The following is a 9379-nucleotide window of genomic DNA, read 5'->3' on the forward strand; positions in this document are numbered from 1 at the left end:
AGTACAGTGCTCTGCACACAGTAAGCGCTCAATAAATATGATTGAATGAATGAATGAAGCTGTGCTTGACACATAGAAAGCATGTAATAAATACTAATATCATTATCATTATGATTAGTAAGTATAACATAATTTTATTCACTATCTAGGAGAACTAAATGTTTTGAGCACCTACTGTGTGCAGATTGAGGTGAGCTTTGAAGGAAGGAAGAGAGCTAGCTTGGTGGATGTATGAAGGGAGGGCATTCCAGGCCAGGGGTGCACAGAGCAGATTGGGAATTTGCTGTGAGCAAAATGCTGTGCTGGTCACTTACCACCTGTAGAGCACTGCAATAGTAGTAATAATAGAGAAGCAGCATGGCTCAGTGGAAAGAGCCCGGGCTTGGGAATCAGAGGACGTGAGTTCTAATCCCGGCTTCGCCACTTGTCTGCTGTGTAACCTTGGGAAACCCACTTAACTTCTCTGTGCTTCAGCTACCTCACCTGTAAAATGGGGATTAAAATTGAGAGCCCGCGTGGGACAACCTGATTACCCTGTATTTGGCGCATAGTAGGCACTTAACAAATACCATAATCACTATTATGTTCTTAATAATAATAATATCTGTTAAGGACTTACTGTGTACCAGGCACTGTACTAAGTGCTGGGGTGGATACAAGCAAATTGGGTTGGGCACAGTCCCTTATCCCACGTGGAGCTCACAGTCTTAATCCCCATTTTACAGATGAGGTAATGGAAACACAGAGAAGTGAAGTGACTGGCCCCAAGGACTCACAACAAACAAGTGGCCGGGCTGGGATTAGAACCCGGACAAGCACTTTGGCCCATGTTGTTTTTCTTATCTGGCTGACAACTTCAACTGCTCGCTCTCTGGTGGTTCCTTCACCTCTTCTTTATAAAAACCCTCAGGGCACATCACCCCGCTCCTCACAAATCTCCAGTGGTCGCCTATCAGCCTCCGTATCAAGCAAAAACTCCTCACTCTCGGCTTCAAGGCTGTCCATCCCCTCTCCCCCTCCTACCTCACCTCCCTTCTCTCCTTCTACAGCCCAGGCCACCCACTTCGCTTCTCTGGTACTAACCTTCTCACTGGCCTCGTTCTCACCTGCCCCGCCATCGACCCCGGCCCACGTCCTACCTCTGGCCTGGAACGCCCTCCCTCCTCAAATCCGCCAGACAATCACACTTCCCCCATTTCAAGCCCTATTGAAAGCTCACCTCCTCCAAGAGGCCGTCCCAGACTAAGCCCCCTTTTTCCTTTGCTCTCCCTCCCTCCCTATCACCCAGACTGACTCCCTTTGCTCTACCCCACCACCCCACAGCACCTGTGTATATATGTAAATATTCATTCCTTCAATCAATCAATCAATCAATCGTATTTATTGAGCGCTTACTGTGTGCAGAGCACTGTACTAAGTGCTTCATATTTACTGAGCACTTACTGTGTGCAGTGCACTGTACTAAGCGCTATAAATCTATTTTATTTATATTAATGCTTGTTTACTTGTTTTGATATGTATATATAATAATAATATACACACACATCCGCCAAGCTAGCTCTCTTCCTCCCTTCAAAGTCCTACTGAGAGCTCACCTCCTCCAAGAGGCCTTCCCAGACTGAGCCCTCTTTTTCCTCTCCCGCACCCTAACTCCTTTCCCTCCCCGCAGAACCTGTATATATGTTTGGACAGATCTATTACTCTATTTATTTTACTTGTACATATTTACTGTTCTATTTATTTTGTTAATGATCAATCAATCGTATTTATTGAGCGCTTACTGTGTGCAGAGCACTGTACTAAGCGCTTGGGAAGTACAAGTTGGCAACATATAGAGACAGTCCCTACCCAATGATGTGCATTTAGCTTTAATTCTATTTGTTCTGTTGACTTGACACCTGTCCACATGTTTTGTTTTGTTGCCTGTCTCCCCCTTCTAGACTGTGAGCCCGTTGTTGGTCTCTGTTGCTGAATTGTACTTCCCAAATGTTTAGTACAGTGCTCTGCACACAGTAAGCACTTAATAAATACGATTGAATGAATGAATAAATAATAAAATGGCATTTGTTAAGCACTTACTATGTGCAAAGCACTATTATAGCTATAATTCTATTTATTTATATTGATGCTATTGATGCCTGTTTACTTGTTTTGATGTCTGTCTCCCCTTTTCTAGACTGTAAGCCCATTGTGGGCAGGAATTGTCTCTATTGCTGAACTGTACTTCTAAGCGTTTAGTACAGTATTCTGTCATTCATTTATTCAATAGTATTTATTGAGCTCTTACTGTGTGCAGAGCACTGTTCTAAGTGCTTGGGAAGTACAAGTTGGCAACATACAGAGACAGTCCCTACCCAACAGCGGGCTCACAGTCTAGAAGGGGGAGACAGACAACAGCACAAAACATATTAACAAAATAAAATAAATAGAATAAATATGTACAAATAAAATGAATAAATAAACACCTGCCTCTGGCCCCTCACAGCCGCCCGCTCCTCGTTGAGATGCTCACGCTCTTCTCTAGCTGGGATCCTGAGCCAAACAATATCGAGTTGGAACTGAGGAAAAAAGCTGGTCGAAGTGCACATGGGTTGTGTTGCCTTTCCGCTGTGTGTGTGTGTGTGTGTGTGTGTGTGTGTGTGTGTGTGTGTGTGTGTGTGTGTGTGTGTGTGTGAGAGAGCCACCGGGCGCATGCTCTGTGGTGCCCTAATTCGGTCCGTGCCTCCCCTTCTGCCACCCGCGGTGGGTGTTGTCGGTGGCCTGTGGCCGGTGCTCCTCGACCCATTGGCTATGACTCTTCTAGACACTACTTCCCAAGTGCTTAGTACAGTGCTCTGCACACAGTAAGCACTCAATAAATACGATTGAATGAATGAAATAGACTAATAAATATGTACAAACATATTTACATATATACAGGTGCTGTGGGGAGGGGAAGGAGGTAAGGCGGGGGGGATGGATGAGGAAGAGGAGGGGGAGAGGAAGGAGGAGGCTCAGTCTGGGAAGGCCTCCTGGAGGAGGTGAGCTCTCAGTAGGGCTTTGAAGGGAGGAAGAGAGCTAGCTTGGCAGATGGGCGGAGGGAGGGCATTCCAGTCCAGGGGGATGATGTGGGCCGGTGGTCGATGGCAGGACAGGCGAGAACGAGGCACAGTGAGGAGATTAGCAGCAGAGGAATGGAGGGTGCGGGCTGGGCTGTAGAAGGAGAGAAGGGAGGTGAGGTAGGAGGGGGTGAGGTGATGGACAGCCTTGAAGCCGAGGGTGAGGAGTTTTTGCCTGATGCATAGGTTGATTGGTAGCCCCTGGAGATTTTTGAGGAGGGGAGTAACACGCCCAGAGTGTTTCTGCACAAAGACGATCCAGGCAGCGGCGTGAACTGTGGATTGAAGTGGGGAGAGACAGGAGGATGGGAGTAAGGGCTCAATAAATTCGATTGAATGAATGAATGCTTTCAAACATTTCCATATGTCCCCTCTCCTAAAAGAACCCTCCTTCAACCCCACTGCAACATCTAGCTATTGCCCAATCCTCCTCCCACTAATTCCTTTCAAAAGTCTTCATGCGGGTGGTTTACGCTCACTGCCTCCACTTCCTCTCTTCAAACTCCCTCGTTGACCCTCTATACTCTAGCCTCCTCCCTGCTGAATTCACTGTAACTGCTTTCTCTAAGGTCACCTTGCTTCCCCTTTCCTTTAAAGCCTCCAATAGTTACACCCATCCTTTACTTCAAGCAGATACTCCTGACAATTGGCTTTAAGGAACTCAGTCAGCTCTCTCTCCGTTACTATCCTGGCTCCTCTCCCACTATAACTCAGCTCACACCCTTTGTTCCTCTCAAGCCAACTTGCTCATTGTGTCTCATTATTATCTTTCTTGCTGCCGACCTCTTGCTTACATTTTCCCTTCTGCCTGGAATGTCCTTCCTCTTCACCTCAGGCAGACCACTGCTCTCCCCATTTTCAAGGCCCTTCTGAAACCTCATCTCCTCCCTGATTAATCTTTCATCTTCCCACCCTATTTCTCTCCTACTGCCCCTTCATCACTTATGTGTCACCTAAGCAGTTTTTTGGTTTGTTTTGTTCTATTTTTATGGTATTTGTTAAGCACTTACCATGTGGCAAGCACTGTTCTAAAACACTGGAGTAGAAACAAGCTACACCTCTCAGGGTCACACCTGGAGAGTTTGCAGTTCTCTACCAGTCTCGACTATGGGAGGGAAGAGTCAAGCGGAGGCATTTTCATTCTTAGCTTGGGCAGTGGCTAGTGAGTGGAAGGTAATCTGCTGCAAGTCAAAACTCATCTATGTTGGGCAGCAGTGACATGGGAAAGAGCCGAGGGTGGAGACTAAAGTTTACTACGTGGAAGGAGGCAATTCCATATTCCATATTTTTACTAAGAAAACTCTATGGATAAACCATCAGAAGGATTGTAGATGGAGATGGGTCGTCCTGGGAGAGATGTGTCCATGGCGTCGCTATGGGTCGGAGACGACTCAACGGCATAAGACAAGAGACAAGCTACTTAGGTTGGACACAGTCCATGTTCCACGTGAGGCTCACAGTCTTAATCCCTATTTTCCAGATGAGGTAACTGAGGCACGGAGAACTGAAGTGACTTGCCCAAGGTCATACAGCAGAACAGAGGCGAAGGCAGGATCAGAACCCAGGTCTTTCGACTCAGGTCCGTGCTCTATCCACTAGACCACGCTGCTTCTCAGTTATGTACTACTATGACCTCTGCCCCTTATGGCACATGTATGTACAGATCTTTAAACTCTGTGGCTTCTCTCTACCTGTAATTTATTTTAGTGTAAATTCCTTGAGGACAGGAATTGTGTCTACTAATTCTACAGCAAAGAGTAGTAATAATAATAATAATAATAATAATAGCATTAGTTAAGCACTTACTATGTTCAAAGCACTGTTCTAAGCGCTGGGGGGATACAAGGTGATCAGGTTGTCCCATGTGGGGCTCACAGTCATCATCCCCATTTTACAGATGAGGTAACTGAGGCTCCGAGAAGTTAAGTGACTTGCCCAAGGTCACACAGCAGACGTGGCGGAGCCAGGATTCGAACCCATGACCCCAGACTCCAAAGCCCGTGCTCTTTCCACTGAGCCATGCTGCTTCACAAGCATAACTGGTCAGCTCAGGGGTTTCAGCAAGACTAATGAAGCACTCCTTCATATCTGAAGATGTTAAGAGGATCCTTCTCAAAGAGCAATCCAACAATTTATGTGTTTTGCTCCTACTGTTTGGAGTTTATTCTCTTTTTTTTAAGTGGAGTAGCAGCATGGCCCAGTGGAAACAGCACAGACCTGGGAATCTAATCGTGACGTCAGGCAATTTCTCTGTGCCTCGGTTTCCTCATCTATAAAATGGGGGTCAAAACCTGATTTTGCTACTACTTGGACTGAGTCCCAAGTGGGACAGGAGCTGTTTCAGACCTAATTATTGTGCTTCTACCCAAGCATTAAGTATAGTCCTTGGCACATAGTAAGTGCTTAATAAATACCACTTTAAAACGTCTGTTCTCCCCAGCTGTGACATTGAGTTACTTGTGGGACAGAGACCAGGTCTGAATTGTCGGTTATATATTCCAGTGCCTAGCATAGTGCTTGGAAAATAGTAGGAGCTTAATAAAATGCATTTTTAAATGTTGGTCTCCCCATCAATAATAGTAATAATAGTAATTTTGGTATTTTTTGAGTGCTTATTATGTGGCAAGCACTGTTCTAAGCGCTGGGGTAGATACAAGGAAATCAGGTTGTTCCACGTGGGGCTCCCAGTCTTCATCCGCATTTTACAGATGAGGTAACTGAGGCACAGAGAAGTAGCTTGCCCAGGGTCACACAGCAGACAAATGGCGGAGCTGGGATTAAAACCCACGTCCTCTGACTCCCAAACCCATGCTCTTTCCACTAAGCTACGCTGCATTAGATTGTAAACTCCTTGAGGGTAGGGATTATGTCTACCCACTCTACTGTTGTGCTTTCCCAAGCACTTAGTACAGTGCTCTGCCTTCAGAAATCTCTCCATAAATACCAATCAATCAATCATATTTGTTGAGAGCTTACTGTGTGCAGAGCACTGTACTAAGCGCTTGGGAAGTACAAGTTGGCAACATATAGAGACAGTCCCTACCCAACAGTGGGCTCACAGTCTAGAAGGGGGAGACAGAGAACAAAACCAAACATACTAACAAAATAAAATAAATAGAATAGATATGTACAGGTAAAATAAATAAATGAATAAATAGAGTAATAAATATGTACAAACATATATACATATATACAGGTGCTGTGGGGAAGGGAAGGAGGTAAGATGGGGGGGATGGAGAGGGGGATGAGGGGGAGAGGAAGGAAGGGGCTCAGTCTGGGAAGGCCTCCTGGAGGAGGTGAGCTCTCAGTAGGGCCTTGAAGGGAGGAAGAGAGCTAGCTTGGCGGATGGGCAGAGGGAGGGATTGAGTTTTTTAAAATTGATATTTGTTAAGCACTTCCTATGTGTCAAACACTGTTCTAAGCACTGGGAGTAGAGAAAAGTTAAATAGGTTGAACACAGTCCCTGTCTCACATGGGGCTCACAGTCTAAATAGGAGGGAGAACAGGAGAACTGAGGCACAGAGAAGTTATGACATTCCAAGGTCAAACAGCAAGCATTTTATCAATCAATCAATCAATCAATCGTATTTATTGAGCGCTTACTGTGTGCAGAGCACTGTACTAAGTGTTTGGGAAGTACAAGTCGGCACTATGTGCAAAGCACTGTTCTAAGCGCTGGGGGGATACAAGGTGGTCAGGTTGTCCCATGTGGGGCTTACAGTCTTCATCCCCATTTTACAGATGAGGGAACTGAGGCCCAGAGAAGTCAAGTGACTTGCCCAAAGTCACACAGCTGACAATTGGCGGAGCCGGGATTAAAACCCACCTCTGACTGCCAAGCCCGTGCTCTTTTCACTGAGCCATGGTGCTTCTCTGATCCAGATCATGACATAAATCATAGCACTAATCTTCCCATGTAAGGAAGATGAATTAATTAATTAATTCATTCAATCGTATTTATTGAGCACTTACTGTGTACAGAGCACTGTACTAAGTGCTTGGGAAGTACAAGTCGGCAACGTATAGAGATGGTCCCTACCCAACAACGGGATCACAGTCTAGAAGAGGGAGACAGACAACAAAATAAAACGTAGACAGGTGTCAAAATCGTCAGAACAAATAGAATTAAAGCTATATTCATTCATTCATTCAATGGCATTTATTGAGCGCTTACTGTGTGCAGAGCACTGTACTAAGCGCTTGGGAAGTACAAGTTGGCAACATATAGAGACGGTCCCTACCCAACAGTGGGCTCACAATCTAGAAGATAGTTGTGTTGCTCTCTCCCAAGTGCTTAGTACAGTGCCCAGCATACAGTAAGTGCTCAATAAATATGATTGATTGAATGGATAAAACACTTCCAAAGTTATCAGTTATATTTGTATTTTTTTCTCCCACCCCCACTCTCATGTCATTGATTCTTGCTTGCTCCCTCACTTCTGCCTGGAACTTGCTTTTTCTTTTCCTTTTTAAATGGTACATATAAGCATTTATTGGGCCAAGCACTATACTAAGGTCTGATCAGACTGGGCACTCTACCTGTCCCGCATGAGTCTCAAAGCTTAAGAAGGTGGGAGTAGGATTTAATCCTCATTTCACAAAGGAGGTAACTGCAGCACAGAGAAATTAAGTTACTCGCCTCTGATTCCCAGGCTGCTTTCCTCTAGGCCACATTGCTTCCCCTTCACATCTGGCAGACCACTGTTCTCCTCATCTTCACGCCTCTTCTGAAGTTACATTTCCTCCTCCAGGAATCTTACTTTATCTGATGTGGGGAGGGAGGGAGAGAGGGAAGGGGGGGAGTTCCAAGTTGGAAGAATAGTGTGCGGGAAGGAACCAAGGTAGGAGAATCGAAAGTGAGGTTCAGCTAGAAGGTTGGGTTAGGAGGACTAAAAACAAGCCTACTGAGGGATAGCGGATAAAGAGAATAATCAGGTTAGGAGGGGCCCGATGGTGGAGAGTCTTGGAGCTAATTGTGAGGAGTTTTTATTTGAAGAGACGCAAGGATCCATTGAAGGGTTTGGTGGAGAGGAGGGATGTGTGCCAAACCATCACTTCAGGAAGATGATTCAAGGAGCAGCGTGTAGGGTAAATTGAAGGGGGGAAGAGACTAATGAGGCTTGGAGACCAGCGAGGAGGCTAATGTGATAATCCAAGGCAAGACCAGTGCTTGTATTCATTCATTCAAGCCCCTTCCTTCCTCTCCCCCTCGTCCCCCTCTCCATCCCCCCCATTTTACCTCCTTCCCTTCCCCACAGCACCTGTATATATGTATATATATTTGTACATATTTATTACTCTATTTATTTATTTATTTTACTTGTACATATCTATTCTATTTATTTTATTTTGTTAGTATGTTTGGTGTTGTTCTCCGTCTCCCCCTTTTAGACTGTGAGCCCACTGTTGGGTAGGGACTGTCTCTATATGTTGCCAGCTTGTACTTCCCAAGCGCTTAGTGCAGTGCTCTGAACGCAGTAAGCACTCAATAAATACGATTGATTGATTGATTGATTGATTGAGAGTTTACTGTTTTCAGAGCACTGTACTAAGCATCTGGGAGAGTATAATAAAACCATAAATGACACATTCCCTGCCCACAATGAGTTTATAGTCTAGATGGGGGCATATCACAGGGGTAGCAATTTAGGTGGAGATTAAGGGATGAATGTAGGAAATATTCCCTCTCAGGGTCACACCTGGAGAGTTTCCAGTACTCTACCAGTCTCGACCTCGGGAGAGAGAGTCAAGCAGAAGCATACCCATTCCATTTCTAGCTTGGGGAATGGCTAGGAAGTGGAAGGCAATCTGCTACAAGTCAAAACTCATCTCTGCCGGGCAGCAGCAGCACGGGAGAGAGTTCAGGGCGAGATCCAAGTTGACTGCGCAGAAGGGGACAATGGTAAAACACTTCCATGTTTTTACCAAGAAAACATTAAAGATCCACTACCAGAATGATAGCAGATGGAGGTGGAGTATTCTGGGAGATAGATGTCCATGGCGTCACTATGTGTCGGAGATGACTCGACAGCATGAGACAAGACCAGGAAACGTACAAGAAAAAACACCAGGATTCAGCCGCAGACTGGCTGTGAGAGTTGAATGTTAGTGAAGAGTGGAGGCCGACACTTCAGTTGAGGCTGGGTTGGGGAGGATGGGGCTGTTATTGACAGAAGTGAGGACATCAATCAATCAATCAATCGTATTTATTGAGCGCTTACTGTGTGCAGAGCACTGTACTAAGCGCTTGGGAAGTACAAGTTGGCAACATATAGAGGTAG

The 9379-nt window shown here is 45.4% G+C and overlaps 1 non-coding gene across 1 annotated transcript; it reads left to right on the plus strand.

Moving 5' to 3' along the window:
* Positions 1-8779: 8779 nt before the first annotated feature.
* Positions 8780-8917, plus strand: LOC119926143. The gene has a single exon (XR_005450047.1). It is a non-coding gene; the product is annotated as a small nucleolar RNA SNORA7 (small nucleolar RNA).
* The last annotated feature ends 462 nt before the right edge of the window (positions 8918-9379 follow it).

Source organism: Tachyglossus aculeatus, chromosome 3, assembly GCF_015852505.1.
Source record: "Tachyglossus aculeatus isolate mTacAcu1 chromosome 3, mTacAcu1.pri, whole genome shotgun sequence".
NCBI lineage: Eukaryota > Metazoa > Chordata > Mammalia > Monotremata > Tachyglossidae > Tachyglossus > Tachyglossus aculeatus.